The following is a 20,446-nucleotide window of genomic DNA, read 5'->3' as shown; positions in this document are numbered from 1 at the left end:
GAAGCCTCTTCCGCTGGATGCAGCAGAACCCTGTGCTATTTGATGCCTCACCTGGGGACACCTCTCAGCCCAGTCCAGGAACTGCTGAAAGGTGTCCACAGTGGCAGCTTGGTCATTGTCCTCCCATCACATCCCTGAATGTACTAGAGCCAGGATTTCCCTGATCCTTGTTGGAATTGCCAGGCAGCAGAGCACTCCAGACTCAACCACACCTGACCCACTGGGAGATAGCCCGTGGAAAGAGATCTCTACACCATGTCCTTATCCTGGCAAGAGACAGACTCCTGCTCAAAGCAGAAAGCCAGTCCAGAGTCCTGAAGCCCACGGTCAGAACAATGATTGAGAACAGGCGATGAGCTGGCCTGGATGGGACTAGCAGAGGTGATGGGAACGCCTGAGTAGTCCAAGACAGTGACAGCAAAGGTCTCCTTTGCCTAAATGCACCTGGCACTTGCTCCTCGAGGCCCACAGCAGCTACAGAACCGGCAATGGTTTCTTCATGTTTCATCTGCAGCTGATCCTGCCGATTCTTGCTTTGCACATCAATTCCCAGATGTTTTCCGTAGCTTGCCAGCTGTCATCTCAGGAGTAGCACATGGTAGGGGATGGCTCCATGGGACTGGCTTCCTCAGCCTTCCTGTGCAACTCAGGCCATGGTCCCAGTTTGGTCCCACTGCAGATACTGCTCAGGCAGAGCCTTCCCGCTGCTGCTGCTGATTTAACATCGACCACCCAAACCTTCGTGTGAGCTCCTCAAAAGGCTCACAAGAGTCTATGTAAACATTAGATCAGGCAGATAGGCATGTACAAAGATGGCTCTAGCAGGAGCCTCATGGGCAAATGCATTTTATAATAGTTTTCAGAAGTGCCTCTTTGGAACGTGTCACATCCCAGACTCAGAATGGTGTAAAATCTCCCCATGAAGGGACCGTCCTTTCCTCTCACTCAACACACTTGCATTTGTCCCACTTCTATTTCTGTAGTCCTCAAAATCATCAAATTCCTCCTCTCTGATATGCAGTCTCCTCTGTACCACCCTCCCCAGGATGCTACACCACAGCATTTGATCAGAATACGTCAGGACTACACAGAAAATATTTTAAGAGCCTACCCTGCATCAGGAACTCCCCCAAACTCATGTTCTGATTTCACTTCACCCCAAATCACCTTGGACAGAGCCAGGAGAAGAGACAAAATATGAACATGAGAAAATACCTGTGTTTTATTTTATGTCTTCTCTGTACAATTAAAACAAACAAACAAACAAACAAAGGAAAAATTATACTTAAAAGCAAAACCTTGGCTGTGATAAGCACTGACCGGCTGGTGCTGCCTGCAGCTGGCACAGACCAGCTGACTGCACCCAGGCTGTGTTCTGCCTCACCCCGGTCTGTATTTACCATGACACTTCAGAAACCTGTAACTGAGAGCAAAAAGCTGCAGCCAGGTGACCCTTGCTGTGCTGAACTCCACAACTCTGGAGCAGAGGAACAGGTGGGATAATGACTGCCACAAGCCGGGAGGACCCAGGGGCTTTTGCAGGAAGTGTCAAGAACCCTGAAAGCCACCAAGAGCAGGATGGCTCTTGTTGTGTCCTGTCCCCTGCCTCCAGGGAAGAAACAAGACAGGGCTCATGTCTTCCCCAGGACAGCCTCTAGTCAACGGTCTAGTAGTGCAAGGGCAGTCCTGGGTCACTTTCTGCAGCTCCTCACAGCAGCCACCATCCGTGGTGCCAGGATGCCTCACCCTGCAGGCCACTTTTCTGCATGTCTGCCCTAGGGAGTTTGCAAAGTCATTCACCTCACAATCGCTGAAGATTTTTAACCAGCCAGGATGGGTGTATTTCTGTAGCCCCACTGTCTTGGATGAATGATGTTTGTTATATTTGGGCAACATCTACAACGTGCAATGGCTGCAACAGTCCTGCACAGTTCTTACAGGGATAACGAGCATGGGCTGCAAGTCCAGCCTGCTCTATTCCTTCCCTCCTCACAGAAGTGTCTGGTGGGAAGTGCCTGGGCAAGCAGCACCAACCCCAGCTGCTGCCGACTGAGCACCACTAGGACACGTTGCCATTGCACACAAACCTCCCAAAGTAGGAGTGTGGCTTCCTCCAAACCTGTAACCAAAAGGACTAGGGCAGCACAGGTGATGAGCTCCTCTGCCCTTGACAGCCAGGGGAGTGGGAGCAGAGGTCTTGCACTCATATGCCAGGGAGATGCCAAGGTCACATTTCAATGAAACAGCACCTCCGAGTGAACACAGAGATCCTGCATTAACCTCTTCTATTCAGAGGTTTCCAAATGTGCCAAACAGTCAGATCTCATGTGAAAAACCTCCCCACTTAGTTCTCTTCAGCAGCTCTCAGCCCAGCTGAAGGACACGAAGTCATGTCCCGCCTCCAGCCATGCACTGGAGTTGTGAGTTCAGGTCACAGCATCTCCATTGCACACATATCCCTGGAAACAGCATCCTCACTGCACGTGTTATAGCCAGCAATTCCCTCCTGCCAGGATGCTGCTGCTCAGGAGGCATCCACAGTCCAAAGGCATTCCTGCAGCTGTGAGCTCTCACGCAGCCACATCTGTGCATAGGGATACACCTCCCTTTGGGTTATCCAAAAGGAAGGGAGAAGAGGAAAAAGGGAAGAGACTCCTCCGAACGCCTGCATTTTGGAACAGCTGCCCCCAGCCTGACCTCTGAGGGAGGTTGGTCATTGGGGAAGAGGTCTAGCAGGGTATTCACAGGCTGCATTTGGACCAGCAACTGTAGGCATACCCCTGCTTAGGAGGTGACAGCTGGGTCTTGTTTATCCTGAGGGAACGCAGTACGTCCCGTACTTCTACAAATTCTAGGACACCTAGACCATACAGCCCATTGAGTAAAAGAAAACTACATCACATTTGAAAGGGAAGAGCATTTGGAGAGGGGGTCCTTGCCTACAGGGCCTGGCTTAGCCAGTTCTCCAGGCACAGCCACCACTTGGGCTTTGCCTGGAACAGGAGTTGTTCTGGGTTTAGCACGTGCATATCAGATCTAAATATGAATATATTTATCTCTGTCTAGACAGATCCCACAGCAGCCACTCTGTCTGCTGCAGCCAGGGGCCATACTTTCCACGCACCAAGAAAACACTTATTTTTGCTAATAAAGAGGAAAACCAGAGCACTGGCCCCAGCACAGGTTTACTCTGAGGCTGGAGTGGGTCTCACCAGTGCTGTTCTCAAGGGAGCCCAGCCAGAGCCCTGGATGAGGCCCTGGGGAGCAGCCCCCCAGCATCCCACCTGCTGCAGCACCAGGCACAGGCACACAGGATGCATGAAATCATTCCCACGTTGCTCAGGAAGATGAGGGCAATTGCATATGTAAACCATGAATCCTCAAAAATTTTAATGCATTTCAGGGGCCTTAGGATCTCTAATCTGATGGGAGACACTCGCTGCCCTGCAGGAGACAGCTCCAGTTTGCACTGGGGTGCAAAGAGCCAAGGAACCCCAGACTGGAGGTTACCAATGCAAAAGGCAGGCAGAGCCACAGGGTCCCAGCTGAGGCAGCCAGGGCACAGAAAGTACCAGATTTCACAGAATTTCAGTGTGAAGACCTTCTCCCTTGAAGGCTCTGGAAGCTTTGATGTAGGAGGGAGCTGGGTGGCAGAACTCAGACGTGGGAGGCAATGACAGCAGCTGTGGCAGACAGATAATAAGACAGATCATCACGGCAGACAATACTCAGGTAGAGGAGTTGTCACGTGGATGTGGGTGGTTTCTTAGAAGAGATGATGGGAGTTCACTGAAGTTCAGGACCAAGTGTGCTCTGATTTCTAACCAGGACTGGCAGACAATCATGCACATACCCCCAGCCACCTCTCTGCACCTACAGTTATTTTGCTGCCAGATTTACCAATGATCAGTTTCCAGTTATTTGTGGAGGTTACTCCAACAACAAACTTTGTATTTGGGGTGCAATAAAGAACAATGGAACTGTCTGTTGTGGAGTAAACTTAGAAACATAGAATATCCTCAGTTGGAAGGGACCCACAAGGATCATCGAGTCTAGCTCTTGGCCCTGCACAGGACAGCTCTAAAGCCTGAAGCTTGACCCCCAACATGAAGCTATTTAGGAATTACAGGAAGGATGATACACCTCAAGCAGGCCCACAGAAGGACAGGTACGTGCACCTCCACAACACTAAAATTCAACTCAGTGCAGCGGAAAAAAAGAAATGGCTTATATCCAGTTTCGCTGCTTTATGAGGGATAAGGAAAGACTAGGTTATTTCTCAAATAACCCTAACCTCTTTTATTCCCTTGAGGCCCACTGCCCAGCAGCACCTGTACCAAGATGCCAAAGAAACCACCACAACACAGGTCCTACACCGATCTCTCTCTCCACTGTTCCCTGTCTCTCAGGAGGCATCACGCAGGGCCAACCCCACGTGGCTGCAGTTTACAAAAGCACAAAACATAAGTCAACCACAGGTGGTGGTTCTGCCTTGACTGAACCACCTGAACTGCCACCTGAGGACAGACAGGCACCTGGAAATCTCCTGCCCCCACTCTTGGCTCTTTGCTGCAGCTGCACGGAAGCGCAACAGTGAATGTCTGTAGTCCCCGGGGCCATGTGTGAGGGGCTCTGCAGAGGCAACTCCCAACGTTTCACCTGCAGTCCCCATCCCTCCACATCAGCCCAAAGGCAGTAGGATGGAGCCAGCCTGTGTCCTGCAGCTGGGTCCAGCACTGTGGCACTGCTCTGGAGGCAGAGCCCAACAGTTCCTGGATGGCTGGCTGCTCCAGGGGGAACACTTTGAACTCCTACTTTGAAAAAGTCTTGTAATGTGTATTAATTAATTAATTAATCTCTTTTTTCACAGTTCAAAGCTCCCTCCCTACAATCTTTCCTCAGTCCCAGCAAGGCATCTTATCAAGGCAGTGCCCTGCTGGGCAGAGAAAGCATCCAGCCCTGCACCACACCTGAGCAGTGCCCAGCGACACCCAGCTCCAGCACCTCTTTTCCAGGTAAGGGGAAGCCCTGTGGGAGGGGTGTAGGCTGTGTGCTAGGGCAGGGCAATACCCTGGAAAGCAGATGTGCTCCCAGTTCTCACCCTGCATCACAGTGTGTGCCCCAGGCTGCCACATGCCCGACTTTGCTGCTTTATGCATTTACTTTAAAAATGCACAACACGCTCCAACGCTCCAAAAGCCTTCCTCATCCATGAGAGCCCTGGAGGCCCTGCACCACATCACAGAATCACAGAATGGTTTGGGTTGGAAGGGACCTTAAAGATTATCCAGTTCCACCCCCTGCCATGGGCAGGGACACCTTCCACCAGCCCAGGTTGCTCCAAGCCCCGTCCAACCTGGCCTTGGACACTTCCAGGGATCCAGGGGCAGCCACAGCTTCTCTGGGCAACCTGTGCCAGGGCCTCCCCACCCTCATAGGGAAGAACTTCTTCCCAATATCCCATCTAACCCTGCCCTCTGGCAGTGGGAAACCATTCCCCCTTGTCTTGTCACTCCAGGCCCTTGTCCCCAGTCCCTCTCCAGCTCTCCTGGAGCTCCTTTAGGCACTGGAAGGGGCCCTCAGGTCTCCCTGGAGCCTTCTCTTCTCCAGGTGAACACCCCCAGCTCTCCCAGCCTGTCTCCAGAGCAGAGGGGCTCCAGCCCTCAGGGCATTTCTGTGGCCTCCTATGGACTCCCTCCAACAGCATCACGTTCTCCTTGTGCTGGGGACATCAGAGGTGGATACAACTTACACACAAGATTAATTTCCAATTCACAGGCCCCTTTGCAAAAAGTCAGAATTCATACAGTTGAGCATAAACATAAAACAAGTTTATTCAAGGTCTGGTGGATTTGTAGGGCAGGGGATGGCTCCTCATCTGTAGCTGAAGATTCTCTCAAGGCCAGTCCTAGTTGAAGTGCATCTCCCCTTTCCCCATGAAAGCACTCTGCTTGGTTACTCACAGGATGGTAAACCCAAACTTAAAACTTTTGCCATAACAGGAGACATTCTGAATTTTGATTGAATGCAACATCACACCATCCTGTACCCAGGGAACAAGCTGCCTGCCAGCAGGTCACACCAGTGAGGAGCTGGAAGCTGCCCTCAGGGACTGCACACACAGCATTGACACCGCAAGGTGTCAGATCGAGGTGTTCAAGAAGGTTTTGTTTGTTTGAGGAGGGTTAGAGCTGAGTTAAACCTAAAATCTTTTGGATTTTGTTTAAATTGCCAAGTATGTTTGTTAAACTCTAATCCTGTTTTCTTGGCCAAGTCTCCAAAATAATCTCATGCCAACTTCTGAACTTACACTTCTGTAGTAGCTATTGTTAGGAACTGTCCATTCCTGCTGTTCAGCAAGACTAGTACACATGTAAACGCCACATTGTAAAAAGGATTAAGCATGGGAAAAAAGAGTGTCTTTTGGGGGGATTCTGGTAATGTCTCCCCAGCTGAACTAAAAAACAGTGTCCAGTTGAACTCCAGGACATGCCAGAACACTGCTACAGAAGAAAGGGATTTTGAAGTAAATACACACATGCACACACGCACAGATTTTCACCTCCTGAAAACAAGATCTGTGCAGGCACACAGGCCACCTTCCCTCCTCCCTGGAAACAACTGAAGGGAGGAATATTGCAAACACAGGGAAGTGCTGCACATTAAAGACCATTGGGTGCATTCTGCTCTTTTCTCAGTCCTCCTTTGAAACAAAAACTAACCAACCAGGATGTAGCCAAATGCTTGGTATTCATGTAAGTGCAAGGTAGCTGAACTTCATAAGGCTGAATTGGGACAGGACCCAAGATCAAAACTTCCCATTTGTTTCACCATCATTTCCCAAACAAACATTCGGAATTAATTTTTCTTCATGAGAAGCTTCTTCCATTTTGCTTACAGTGGTTTTCTGTCTGATCTGAAGCATCAGGACATTCCAAGAAAATACTCAGAGAAGCTACAAGCAAAGGTCTTGTATGGATCTGGCAGCTTCAAATAAAGTTTCTAGTCAAAGGAAGCAATCACAAGTTTCTCTTCTCCTCCTTCCTACATGATCCAAAGAACACATCGCAAGGATGTAACTAAAACATGAGAACACTCATACCCTTGGAAATCAGCCACAAAGCAAAGACTTCTAAAGATGTTTATTAGGAAAACTGGACATTACAAGAGGACCAAACAGATTGTACAAGGCACGTGCAGTTTCTGGTACAATGCAGAGAACTAGAAAAGGCTTCAAATACAGGTAACACACCCACCTGAACTGCTACTGTGGGCACGTCACTGCTCAGGTCCCTTGCCACAACAGGCAGGTGCCAGGGTTCTTCAGGCAGCCAGCCAATCCCTGGGATGTTTCATATTCCTGCAGAAGTACAGATTGTACACAGAACTTTAATGATGGTTAAAACAAAATTCATATCCAGGATTGTCTACATCATTCTCCAAGTTGGGGCATTAAGATATTTCATTCAAGGTAATTTAGGTTTCATGCCCTTGTAGTACATTTTTCCCCAGGGATAATAAAACCTTGCTGTCTACACATGGTTCTGCCTAGCAAAGCATATCTGAGACTGTTTGCTTGGTTACCTAAGGAAGAAACCCAGACTTAATGACCCGTCAAAACAAGGTAACCCACGTGCATTCGCAGGCAAGTCCTTTATAACCCAAACCAGAGAACCAAGATATATAATAGCTAATGCTTTTATTAGGCTTCAGAACGAACACGACCTAAACTTGACCTAACCAGGAATTCTTGTCTTTAGAGCACAGCTAACAGCAACCAGCACTCCCCCATCACAGAGAGGAGAGCATGAGCTCACAGCAGGAGAGCACAAGCTCACCACAGAGAAAAATGAGCATGACCAGCTCAATAGTTTCTAGTAACAAGTGGTACACTAACAGTAATTCTCAATCAGGAAAATGAACAGGAAAAATATCTCACTGAACAGATTGGTGACTTTGCAACTGTCTTCATCTTGAAGGATAAATAAATACTTCAGGAACAGTTAAAAATCTAATTCTCAAATTGTTTTTGTAGTGGTTTCAGCAGCTGCCTGATCAATTTGACAGCTGTCCATAAAACTTCAAGGATTATATCATAAAAACCCCCAGAACAGATTAACTATCCAGAGCTTGGCTGTCAACTCATTCCTCCCCTGGCCCCCACCTGTAAACTTACCTTCTCTGTTGCAACACAGCTCTTGGATATGCTATAAATAAAGACAAACATTTCAATCAACACTGAAATTAATAAATGGAGAAAACCACAGTTAAGACACGCAAGCGCCTAAGCCTTCCCCAGATATGTCAGACCACCAGGAGCAGACAGGAGTACCTGCCATCAGAGTGCACACTGCAAGTCCGTGCTTTAGTGCCCATCGCAGTGTCTATCCTTCATCATCTAAAAACAGACCAGAAATAATGGCATTTCAAACAGGAGAAAGTTATTACAACAGAGTACAGGCCCTCCAATCCTACCCCATGGAAAAGGGGGAGCTGGCATTCAGCAGATACAAAAGCAGTAAAAGTGAACAAAATAGAATTCACAATCTCAGAAAAGGCTCTTCATTAATGTGGTGAATAATTTGAGATTGCTAGTAATATTAGTAATATTAACATGTAAATATTAATATAGTCCTGCAGTGAATCTGAGCAGGTGTTAAACTGTCCTTCTGCCTCTGTAAAGCCAAAGGTAAGTGAAACAAAGTCACCTATTTCACATGTCACCAAATATCCTGAATTACTGAGGTAGACTTGGAAAGATCCTCATAGTTTTTTTCAAAATAAGCTACGAATCTTTGCATCTGTATAATTATCTATAAAAACACAGGACTGAATCTGGAAACCAGAACGCAGGTGATGCTCACCTGAGCTGCTGCTTCAGTTCACTAAAAGAAATGTGATGTACTGCCAGAGCTGATTTCAGCTGTTTCTACACCTCAGTCTTTGAATACCAGTTTGGAGGGTTGGTCCGTGCTAAGTAATAAATATCCAAGTTTCTTGACTCTAGCAGCAAATCTTTCTTCTTTTTAACTCTGTTCCTCTTGCCATGTGTTGGATGCTTCTCTTGAGAATGCAGAATAAAAAGAAATCCCAGCTACTCTGGAACAGATCATTAATTTTTCCAAACTGCCCATTAAGGAGAGAGAAACTGTTCAAAGATGGATCAACCTGAACATTCTGCAGATGAAATAAAACACAACAGTCACTTAGGCATTTCATAATGTTGTGGAGCAGTGACATTAACTGGCATTTACTCACACTTTTTTTAAGACAAATCCACTAGGAACAGGCAAGGATGTAAATTCCTAAATGACTGATGTACTCCCATGAATGACAAACAGGCAGCCTGCAAGATTTTGTGTTGCCTACGCAAGTATAAGTGATGATACCTGTCAAGATGTCACCAAGAAGGTGCCATTGCAGGAGGCAGTGCTCTCCCTGAGAGCATCTTCTAAGACTAATGGCCAAAAGCCATGAATACAAAACCCCACCAATTTCAGAGAATCTACAGATTTTAAGATTCAAGAGCAGTGATCACAACATCCTATTTCCCTAAAATAGGAATGAAGCCAAAGAAATCTTCATTTCCTGAACCCTAAAGAGATCAAGAGACATAAGCTAAGCCAGGCTCATGATCCAGCATAGGCCAGAGACCAGAGATCAAAGAACCCAGAAGAAAATCACTTGCCTCAAATGGATGTGACCAACTGTTCCAAGAAGCAGTGATGGCTGATGGGATCCTCCTGTCAGTGTGCAGATCTAAACCTCTAAAACTCACTCAAACCAAGCTGACCTCTGGACCCAAAACTCTTGGGTCACAAGAAGCGACATTTCTATTAGAAAGGACTCAGGCAATAGAGCAAATCCTCAAAGCCAGAAAAGGCTTGATCTCATCCTTTCTGCTACCGCTGGTACTGCTCTAGAAGCTGGAAACTCTTCCAAGCTGGTACTCAGCAGTGCTAGGAAGGCAGCACTACAGAGATGGGAAGATCTCAACAGAACAGGAAGGTATTAAGAGTCAATGAAGCAGCATCACCTCAAACAGCAACACCTCAAATGTCACCTACTACTGCCCCATCACAGATATTACCCAAGACTCTGAGGGATGTCAGGAGGTTCTATTCGTGGACAAAACCCACCGAAGTGAACAAATGGAACAAAAATATTTTATTTATTATAAACATACGGCGGGTAGGAGGTTGGAAGACCAAGTTCTGAGGAGTCATCATGAAAAGAGGAAAAGATCCTAGCCCAAAGGAGAAAGGGTCACACATAAAGTAGAAGTACCAAGAGACAAACACAGACCTCTGTGGCAAAACATATATAAGCTGAAAAGCCGCAGGAAAAACTACACTTTTTGTTGGGTTTTGGCAAGACCAGAAACCTCCCTGTCACCAGGCTCTTGAGAGAAACTGGAAAGGACACAGGTGTACGGGGCCTGACACCTTGTGACCAAAGCAGGAGAGGCTGCAGGCACAGGTCAAGCACAAGATAAGTATGACTGTGCTGCTTTCAAAGTGACAGCCACTCTGCAAACAGCTGCAACACTTCATGAACACCCTGACCTAACACTGCTCTATCAGCCCTGAGACGTGACAATCCAGCACTGTCACCTCAACTCAGGAGGCTCAATGGCTCCACACAGGCCCCCTCAGGGGCCCCGTCCCAGCTCCCCACCACGTCCACAGTAACAGCTTCAGTGAAAAAATTCCATCTTCTCATAAGCTTGTATGTCGTGGGTGCTGGGGGCTTTTGGGGGTGGTTGTTGTTAAGGACATGCTAATATGTCCCATCTGTAATACTGGCAAAGCATCAGAAAAAACAAGCTAGAAAAGCAAAACTTTGACCATTGCCAGATGCATTAAGGCTAGCAAGGAAAAGGTGTACCAGTGCCTTACCTCTCTCCAGCTCCCAAGGGCTGCCCTCCTTCAGCCAGGAGATGCAGTGCTGTGCTGCTCTTCACCAGGCATCAATGAACAAAACACCAGAACTGTTCAATTCTTCTCCCAACCCAAATCACAAGCAAAAAAAGCAGGCACTGAGCTCCACTTACGAGAACACAACTGATTTTCATCCTGCTCTGCCTCTCTTGTCATGGCTATTACTGAGTCTCACAAAAATTGCATGTCAAGTCTCACAAAGCAGCAGGTACCTGACAAAGCACTGAGTCAGGTGACACCCAAAAAGGTATTTTCAGGCAAATATAATGGGTAGTTACACAAACAGTTCGCTATCTCACCTCCACTAGAAGCTCATTAAGACCCAATTTCCTAAACACTTCAATTTAAAATACAGAAACACAGGACAAAGTGAAATACCATTTTGCTTTGTTTGGTTTTTTTTCCTTTTTAAATGTTTGCAAGGAGAATCAATTCTAAACTGTGAGGTAAATATGAGCCACGCCTTCTGATAGTGCTGACTGGGTTCGTGATGAACTAGAAGAGATTGAGAGGGACGGAGCCTAAGTCCAGGAAACCTAGAAAAGGAAAAATATTCAAAAAATATAACAATAAATATTGAAAAGAAACTAGAGAGACCTATAATCTTCTGTCCCACTTCTCTACTTGTAAGTTATTTCTTCTTTTCTTTTTTTTTTATTTTTCCCCTAGCGTAGGTTGCAAAGGGGCACTGAAGAGCCACCTACTGGAAGGCCCAAATTTCTTCAGTCCGGATACAGCTGAAATTTGTGTGCAAAACTCTAAGATGCCATTATAAATATTTCAGAAACAAGTTCTGCCTGAGCAATTTCAATTCAAAAACCACTGGACTAAAATTAAGCTTGATTTAAGTAGTGGAGTATAGCTTGCTTATACCAGGTATTATTCCAGCAAGTATAAGAGCATGGTACCCAGCACAAGAACCCAGGATGTGATTGATATTTGTGCTCTAGTAATCCCTTTCCACCTGTTTACTATTCTGCCAGACATCATCTGGCAGCTGCATCAGTCAGGAGATGAAGAGCAGCTCTGCCCTGCAGGCCACGACCCACAGCACTGCCACAGGCTGGGAGTCACCCTAAGGGAAACAGTAATTTTGCAAGATTTTTGTAAATTTAAAAGCATATCCAGGCTCCAGTTCACTTGACACTAGGACACAGCTTTAGAATCCGTGTGCGTGTGTGCAGAGGCTGTAACACCAGATGGCATAAATGAAGTGGAAGGAATCCTTCCTGAGATCCCTTCAGGAAAGCCAGCAAACTTCTCCACAGGTACAGACACGTAACTTACCAGCTCAATTCATACGGCATCTGGAATGTTCTTCAGGGTTATTTTGAGAGATGAGAACGGAAGCTAAAACATCATTAGTAAATAAAAGGGTCCAGGCATTTGTGTACTGAAGATATCAAATAACAATGAGTTTTAACTTTTTCAGAGCCTAATTTTTGATTGCTGTTAGTCAACTATAGTTTCTAAAATAGCTTTTTTGATTTAGAGAACTAACTGACAAAAAGAAAGGCATTCTACACACTATAGGCTTTTGCTTCACCTTTCATTCTGTCATCTTCCAGGCAGCAGTAAGACACCTGCAGTGGCTGAAATGTTGTAATGACAGGACTGAACCATGAGTGTAACAACCAAATGAACATTTAATCATGCATTACATCTCAATTTTCATCAAGCAATCCTATCTCTCTAAGTAACTACAATCATTCCCAGGCTCTTGGTATTAAAGTCTGATTGTGGGTTTTTTTTCCTCACTAAAGATTTTGTGGTCTCAGTTTGGAACAGAGAAGAATTTTTGCTAACACAAGCAGAGGCTCTGTGCATCAAAAAGAAGTCTATCTTTGCTTAAGATCCACCTGGCTTTGCTAATCCCACACTTCCTCCTGGGGGTCCTCTTACAAATTTATACACAGCAGACCCTCAGTGCCCAGAGGATTCATCAATTCAGGCATCATCGTTTAATTCTTACCTACCAACACACTAACTGACAATGGAGAATCAATGTGAACTATGTACCCCCACATTTCTGTTACATGAAGAGCAAAGTTCACAGTCTTTATGGTCAGATCCAGCTCAGTATCTGAAAAATATGCATTAAGTTACACAAAACATCCTTGTGGTCTGTCTTGCATTAATTTACACATTACTAGAGGCTTTGTAAGAAATATATGATGGTTAAAAATATGTAAAACACACAACTTCTTTGCATTCCAAGCTTGTAGAAGCTCAACCTGAAACACCCACCGAAGACAGCACAGATATCATTTAGTGTTAGTACTTGCTACTCCACTCCTGGTTACTCAGCCTACAAGCAATTTATTACTTTGGATTTGTATTTCATGCTAGGAAAAAGCTGTTCCATTGCTGCTGTGATTTTCACCATACACTTGCAGAGCAGTTTTACCCTGTATCCTTACTCCAAAGGGTGCACTCCTAATGGGACTAACTGAGCTGAGAGGAAGAGATGAAAATGGAAAGATACAGCACACTGGAAGCATTCTAGTAACAAAAAAAACAAGCTTGTGTTACTTTTTTTAAAAACCACCATCAACGTTATGAGGCTTTCTTCTCCCTATCCAAATACTGCTCCTATCTTGTCACCAGTTATCATATTTAGAAAAATTTAAGACCTACAAACACAGAAGATCCAGACTACATCATCTGACTACATGAGATTTCTTTTAATGCAACTTTGGCATGACTGCAAGTGGTCCTTTGAGTGCCCATGAAAAATTCTCCTGGAATCTTATACTGCAATTCAGGGTTTTCAGAATTCACATGCATTTTGCCTCAAAAATCTGAGATGACTTTACCTGCCTGACATGCACACCTCAGAAGTAGAAGCACTCTAATAAACTCTACTGGTCTGTGATGGGCACTTTTAGAAAAGCAAGATGACTCATTCCAGGAGCACAGTCCAAATGTATTCTTTAGAGATATTACAGGGAGACTGAAGTCAAACAGCAAGCTCCTCCAGCATGCTGCCTGCCAGCTGACTCCATAACACATTTACACAGAGCAGTCTAAGTCCTTCAACAAGATCCTGTAATGCACAAGAGATGCCACATCCTTCCCGTCTCTGGATGGAATTCCCCCGTTCACCCACACATCTGTGTCACTTGCTACAGCTGCCAGAAACAGCAGCCGCTCTCTGCATCCCACATGCATCACTCCTTTCTTCTAGCCTTGTACACAGGCATTATCACCAGATTATTTTATTTTTTAACTGAAAGGAAAACCTACAAATAACTCCTCAGCGGTTGTCCTCAGCTGAGGAACAGTCCACTATTACCTGCGTGCACCTTAAGCTGGACACCTGAAACCATTTCACCTACTTCACTGTCTTGGCCTTCCTACTCAATTCCTGGAAACTTCTTTATGGTTCCTTTGATGTAGCTACTCGTTCTGCCTCGGAATGGCTGCCTGCCTGACATGGAATCATGGCTACATGCAACATCAAGGAGATGTAACCAACACACTCCCAGTAAAATCAGACTAGCAGAAGTGTTTCCCATTTGGAAAGTCACACTGCAAATGATGGGATCCACCACACTCAACCTTCTTGTATGGTTCATTCTCCTACAGCATCCACCTAGAGCACACAAAAAGCAGCATCCTGGTCCTTCCCCGGGTCTTACTCCCAACTCTACACAAAACCTGCACTGCAGCCAAACCAGAAACCAGAGTGTTGTTGTGATCCTAGAGGAGTTCCCCAACGCAGACGACAGCACTAGCAGAGAAACACCTGCATTAGAAAGGACTGTTCCTTGCACTGACAAACTCAAATGTCTGTAAAACTACCTACCACCAGATACTAACCCATAAAGGATGATAGGAAATGGAAGAGTTCAGATGAGAAAACAGGAAAAAAATAAAACCATTTCCTAAATTTAATAAAAATTCCAATATTTGACTGTTGAAATTTCTTCAGATAAACAGGTCTCTGTTTACTTCACGTCTGTATGAAGCTCCCCAATACGACCAGCAGGAAGGAAGGACTTGTATGACTATATGGAATAACCCAGAATTAACATATTGTACTAAACAAAGAATATTAGGAGAATATGGTTCTTTTATCAACTCTAGTAAGCCTGTTTGTGTACTTTACACCGTTTCAGGCACACTATCTTCAGTTTCTTTTCCTGCTAAACTTGGTACAGCAAGTGTGTTCTCTGAGTTGTAACTTTAATTCTGGTTAATCCACACACATGTATGGTGTTAGCAAGGGCAGAATATATATCAGTTGTAGAGGCTTTATTCCAGTGGCTAAAGTATACATCTGCGTGCACCTTAAAAACTAAAATGGGAAGACTCAGAAGCAGGGAGAAACAAGTCTATTCATGGGAGAAAATGGCTGGGTGTCGAAGATCAATAAACATTGCTGCTCACTGCATTCTCTTCGAAAGGAAATAGGTGGTTTAAGATATGAAAAGTGTTCCAGAAATACTCTGAAGTATGGTTTTACTCAGTTTAGAAACTACTGTTGTGTCTGCATTTTAATAGACAGGGATTCTTACAGAGTACACATTTCACAGGTCAATGCACGCTGCTTTCACAGCAGTCCCTTCAGTGACACCACCAACAGAACCGGCAGATGCTTCAGTTAACTGCATTTCTACCTTGGCGGATCAGGGAAGGGTTCAATCACAAATTGAGAGTTTCCTGAGAGTTACTCGAAGTCCACTTTGTGCCAGACAGGTGTGCATCAGGATGAACAAAGTGTCACAACAGGAGTGGGAGGACCCCAGGTCTCTGTCACTGTCCTCCCCTGGGAGGTCTCTGGAGCTCCCCACCTGCAGCTCTCTGGAGCACACCCTACACACCAGCAGATCCCCACAGAATGGAGTTGGAGCCTATGGACAATAAGCCAGAAGGGCTGGAAACTATTCTCATTATTTTGCGTATTTAAGTATTGCTGCCACTTTCAAAGTAATGGGAAGAGCCTCCCACTGTGAGAGTGACCTCAATTTTGCTCCCAAGGACCTATGTGCATTCACAAAATATTTGTTCCAACTCAAGTTACAGACCTCTGAGAAAAACTTCACTGCTAAGAGACCTTCAGAAGGGAGGATAAACTCCATTAGTGAAGATGACTGGCTAACTAGTCTAATGTACAACTATTTTCCTAAATGTCTGATGTCCCCTTTTTCCACAGATCCGTCATTCTGTAGAAGTACAAAGTAGAAAACTTTCCAAGTTAATTCACTTCAACTCTTCACTCTCATAAAAACGGCACTGAAAGAAGCCTAATTCAGTACGAAATCTTTATGCTCAGAAGACCAATTTTCTTCAGACTGCCAAAAACCTCTACCTTGCAAAAAAAAAATCTTCATAGAAAGCCAGGTTATCACACCTCAGTCTCAAGAATTCAAATATATGGTCTTTATATAACTAGAGAACAGAAAACACAGAATTATTATAAAAAGTTTAAACGAGTGAAAATTCCTGAAGGTAAAGGAATAAACATTTCAAGTGTTGCTTCTGAGAAGGATGACGATTCCCACTGCAGAATTGAACTCTGAACCCCCTATGCTAGACTCTAGACTTTCTGCTATAACAAAAGAACACTGTTTTTTTATTTATGTCTTAATTCAAATTTCCGTTATTACTTATTCCTCAGTGAAGGGGGGGGTGGAGCTAATCACAGCAATTAAGAGCTGGACAACTGCACTGGTTTTCTTCCGTGTGTATAAACACAAACATGCTGCCAATCCACACTGCACACATCTCATCTCAGAAAAATCACTGAGTTACTCAAATTCTTGCACATTTATATCTCATTTCAGCAACTTCTACTGATGCAACCACACATTTGATGTTCTTTAGCTGCTTCTATTTTAAACCTCAGCTCAGTTGCTAAAAGGATTTTTGAAGCTATTTTCAATGGAAGAAGAAAGATGACCTACATTGGCAGAGCTGCCTCTCTGGTCGCACAGCCTCCCGCAGTGGGGATGGTGCAGCCTTCACTGCAAGGACCCCACTTTGGCCCAGTGAAATAGATTTAATTTGTGACCTTTGGATTTTACATGCTACACTGCACACCTTTCTGAACCCATTGCTAAGGCATGCAGCTGAAAACATCTATCTGACATGAAAGAAAAGGCTAAAACTGTACAACCAAGAGTCAGTCAAACGAAAAAGGAGAGGGGAAAAAAGCACATTTATTTATTATGAACAGCCGTTAGAGAAACATGGAAAAGATTTAATGTCTACTAGAAACATTAAAGAAAATGCATATTCTAATGCTTTGCAGACATGAGAAATAATGAATGTTTATTTGCATAAAATGGGCAAATTTAATGCAAATTAGCTCATAAGAGTATGCCTACATTGCTGTGCAACATCTATCATCTAGAAATGATAGAAATCTAGAAAATGAGTTCAAGATCTCATACTTCGTGTATAAGGAATAATATCAAAGAAATTTGAAGAATCCTGCAGTATTTTTACCTTTACATACCACATCAAAAAGTCATTTTAAAAACAGCAAGGTCCACTCAAAAAAATCTCAAACCTTGCAACTGGCCTTTGCACCTGCAGCTTGCTGGCTGTACAGATCCGAGACACTGCAGGGAACACTTTTCTCTATCTCTGCAAAAGAAGACAAGTAGAGGTGTACAGCTAATGGAAGAGTTGAAGAGAGAAGCCACTGTTAAGGCTTTAAGCATCCTCATTTCTCAGGAACCTTAAATTCAATGTCTACTAGTATCAGAGCAGCAAGAATTGCTCAAAGAGAGTAACCTCATTGTAACAGTGCTGATGGTTGAACATTGGTTTGAATCTGAACGAAAAGTAACTGAGAAATCCTGCTGGCAAATTAACTGGGAAACACTGTTATGTGTTTGCAATCTGAAATTTAGTTTTGCCTCTCCTACGTGCAATACTCTACCAAAAAGCCTACAGACTGCTTATTAGATGTAATGCAATGTATTAGCATCCTGCAAAGGTACAGTAATTCAAAAAATCAAAGCTACAAAAATTCAAAACAACACATATGGCATAAAGACTGATCATCAGTAGGGGTTTTGTAGTGAACCCCTAAATAATAGCTGAAAAAAAAATTGGTGGGGCAGAAAAACAAATCTGACAGAAATGCTTATGAATAAGAGTTGTCTTTAAAGTTGTGTCCACCAAAACTTTTAAGTTGAATCTAGAACTGTTTGGAAACGAGAATAAAGGTGGCTGCTCAACTTCCTGGAGTAAACACAACGTAGTAAGCATGATCACGCTTTATTATGAGCGTACAGGTCAGCTATCTGGCTATCAAAGGATCCTTTTATGACATACACTCCCTCTAGTTTTCGACCCTCTTGAACATGACTTGCAATCCTCAGGAATGCCAGTGCGTTAGCATTCTCCTGGCTTAATTTTTAGCACTGTACAAGATCTCTGGACTCCCAGCAGAGTTCAATGAACACCTCAACACAGCCCCTCCAACTCTGACCTTCCTGACACTCCATGAAGGACACTTCCAAGGTGGTAAGAGAGCGCTGACTGGAGCACAAACAGATTTATCAAATACCTGAAAAGTGGCCACACCAGCAAAAATGGAAAGCAAAAAGAATTCAGTTCTTTTCCTCTTCCTGGAGCAGTACACAGCAAACTTTGGCAAGAGTCCCCAAACCTCATGCTGGACTAGAGCTATCCTTGCCAGTAACTCACGTTTAATGAAAAATGATTCGGCTGTTCCTGAACTGCTGCATTAGTGGGGTGCTCCCAAACCTGCCCAGCTACCACCTGACCACTACTGCAATTCCTCTGCCCTTCCAAGTTGCAGAAGGAAAAGATGCCCAGTCTGCAGGGTGCTGTAGGCATGGCCACGCTGGCTTTCCTTCTTTATGGCCTTGGGTTTGTTGTAGGGTTGTTTGCTTGCGTTTGGGTTTTTTTAAGAGCTTTAATCACTAAATGTTAATTTAACTAAGTGGAAAAATAATCCATGACCGTTCCAGGTCTGAGGGCATCAACTATAACTTAAGAGATCTGACCCAACCTCATAAGTTGTTTCAAATGAGACAAGAAAGTTTCAACTAGTTAACAACTACATTTTTAAACTGGAAAAGCCCTGAAAAAGGGTTTGACTAGAAATAGACTTTTGTATACTATTAGGCACTGATAAAATTCAGGGTCTGATTCTTCCCAATGGTCTGCTCTCTTCTCTCACCCCAAGGAAGATCTGTTTTTATAAGTTGCAAGAATTTTGTTTCACACAGTCCTCTTTCTGAAGGCACTAAAACTCCTAGTAGCCAGTTTTGGGTACTCATCATATGAATGGAAAGATTATTGCATAGAAACTGTGCAGATTATCTAAACTGGGTTATATTCCTTTAGCTTTTTATGGAAGTACTTAAAATAAAGCTTATTTGGAGGAGAAAAAGCCTTTTGCCTACCCATATAAATTTTTTATAACAAAATAGTTTTAAGATGCCATTGTTACTGCTCCACCAACAAACTTAAGCAACTGGTTACCCAGTGCTTTAAGGATGGAATTTCTATACACAAGAATATAAATTATTTAAGTGACTCTATAAATAAGGCTAAATTTGCCTCTTGCCTGTCTGGAAATTCCCCCAGTTAGTCTAACCTAACTTTTTTAGGTAGCTCCTTGGTATGTATGTCTGTACATCCCAACATCCCAAGTCACTGCTTTCTTTCAAAAGCGTTCCTGATGGAAGCTCAGTAACCTTTCAAAAGCTGGCAGATAAGAACTCATCCTCTATCATGCAGCCAGGGAGCAAGCCACCATGTCTGGGTGCAAAATACTCAGTGCACAGCTTTCATCTCCTCAAAACACCAATCACAACAGAGCAATAGGTAAGTTGTGGGCAAGTGCAGCAGGATAAAAACTAGTTTCAAAAAAACCTTAGGACTACTTTAATTCACTGCAATTCACCACAGACAGAATATCAGTCAGAACACACACAGCCCTTTAAAGACATCAGAGCTGAAGTGTCTATGCAGTATTACCTGGCTGTAGCCAAAAGCTCTCTTACTTTGTCAAAAGACTTCTTGTATTTTCAAAGGAAAAACTAATCTTGTTGCAAAAGTTAACCCATACGTTTATTCATGGATTAGTGTACTCCAAAGATGTTAAAGCCCCTCCTGTACAAATGATCCGCTGACATGGAGCACTTGCATCAGACAACTCAATCGAGCTCTGGAAGATGTGTGCAGCTGACTGGAAGGCTTAGCCTGGCTCACAGACATCTCACCACACTACTTGTATTTGATGCACAGTATTTAGAACCTGCCTAAAGACACCAACAGGAAGAGTCTGCTCTGCATTTAACTATGTCATTTTATTTAAGAAGTAATCCTTCACACTGAAAAAAAAAGAAATCTGCCTTAGGAGCCTCCCAGTAGCAGTTTCCAAGGCACTTCCCACTTGGAGCAAGCTCACAGCACAACTCTACAACAGACTGGTGAAAAGTTCCAGATGACCTCAAGCTCATCTTTATGAACTTTATCAGAAGAGGAGGCAGCAAGAGGAAATTTTTCTTCTAACT

At 44.2% G+C, this 20,446-nt stretch overlaps 1 long non-coding RNA gene across 1 annotated transcript; it reads right to left on the bottom strand.

Annotated features, from left to right (window-relative positions):
- Window positions 1-7,127: 7,127 nt before the first annotated feature.
- Window positions 7,128-20,213, bottom strand: LOC113972711. Its single transcript, XR_003535977.1, has 2 exons — window positions 8,865-20,213; window positions 7,128-8,398 (listed from the first exon to the last, which is right to left on the bottom strand). It is a non-coding gene; the product is annotated as an uncharacterized LOC113972711 (long non-coding RNA).
- Between the last annotated feature and the right edge of the window lie 233 nt (window positions 20,214-20,446).

Source organism: Neopelma chrysocephalum, unplaced genomic scaffold (assembly GCF_003984885.1).
Source record: "Neopelma chrysocephalum unplaced genomic scaffold, ASM398488v2 Primary Assembly neopelma1_95b, whole genome shotgun sequence".
Taxonomy (NCBI): domain Eukaryota; kingdom Metazoa; phylum Chordata; class Aves; order Passeriformes; family Pipridae; genus Neopelma; species Neopelma chrysocephalum.
The sequence above is the reverse complement of the archived record's forward strand: the minus strand, read 5'-3'. Positions and strand labels throughout refer to the sequence as shown.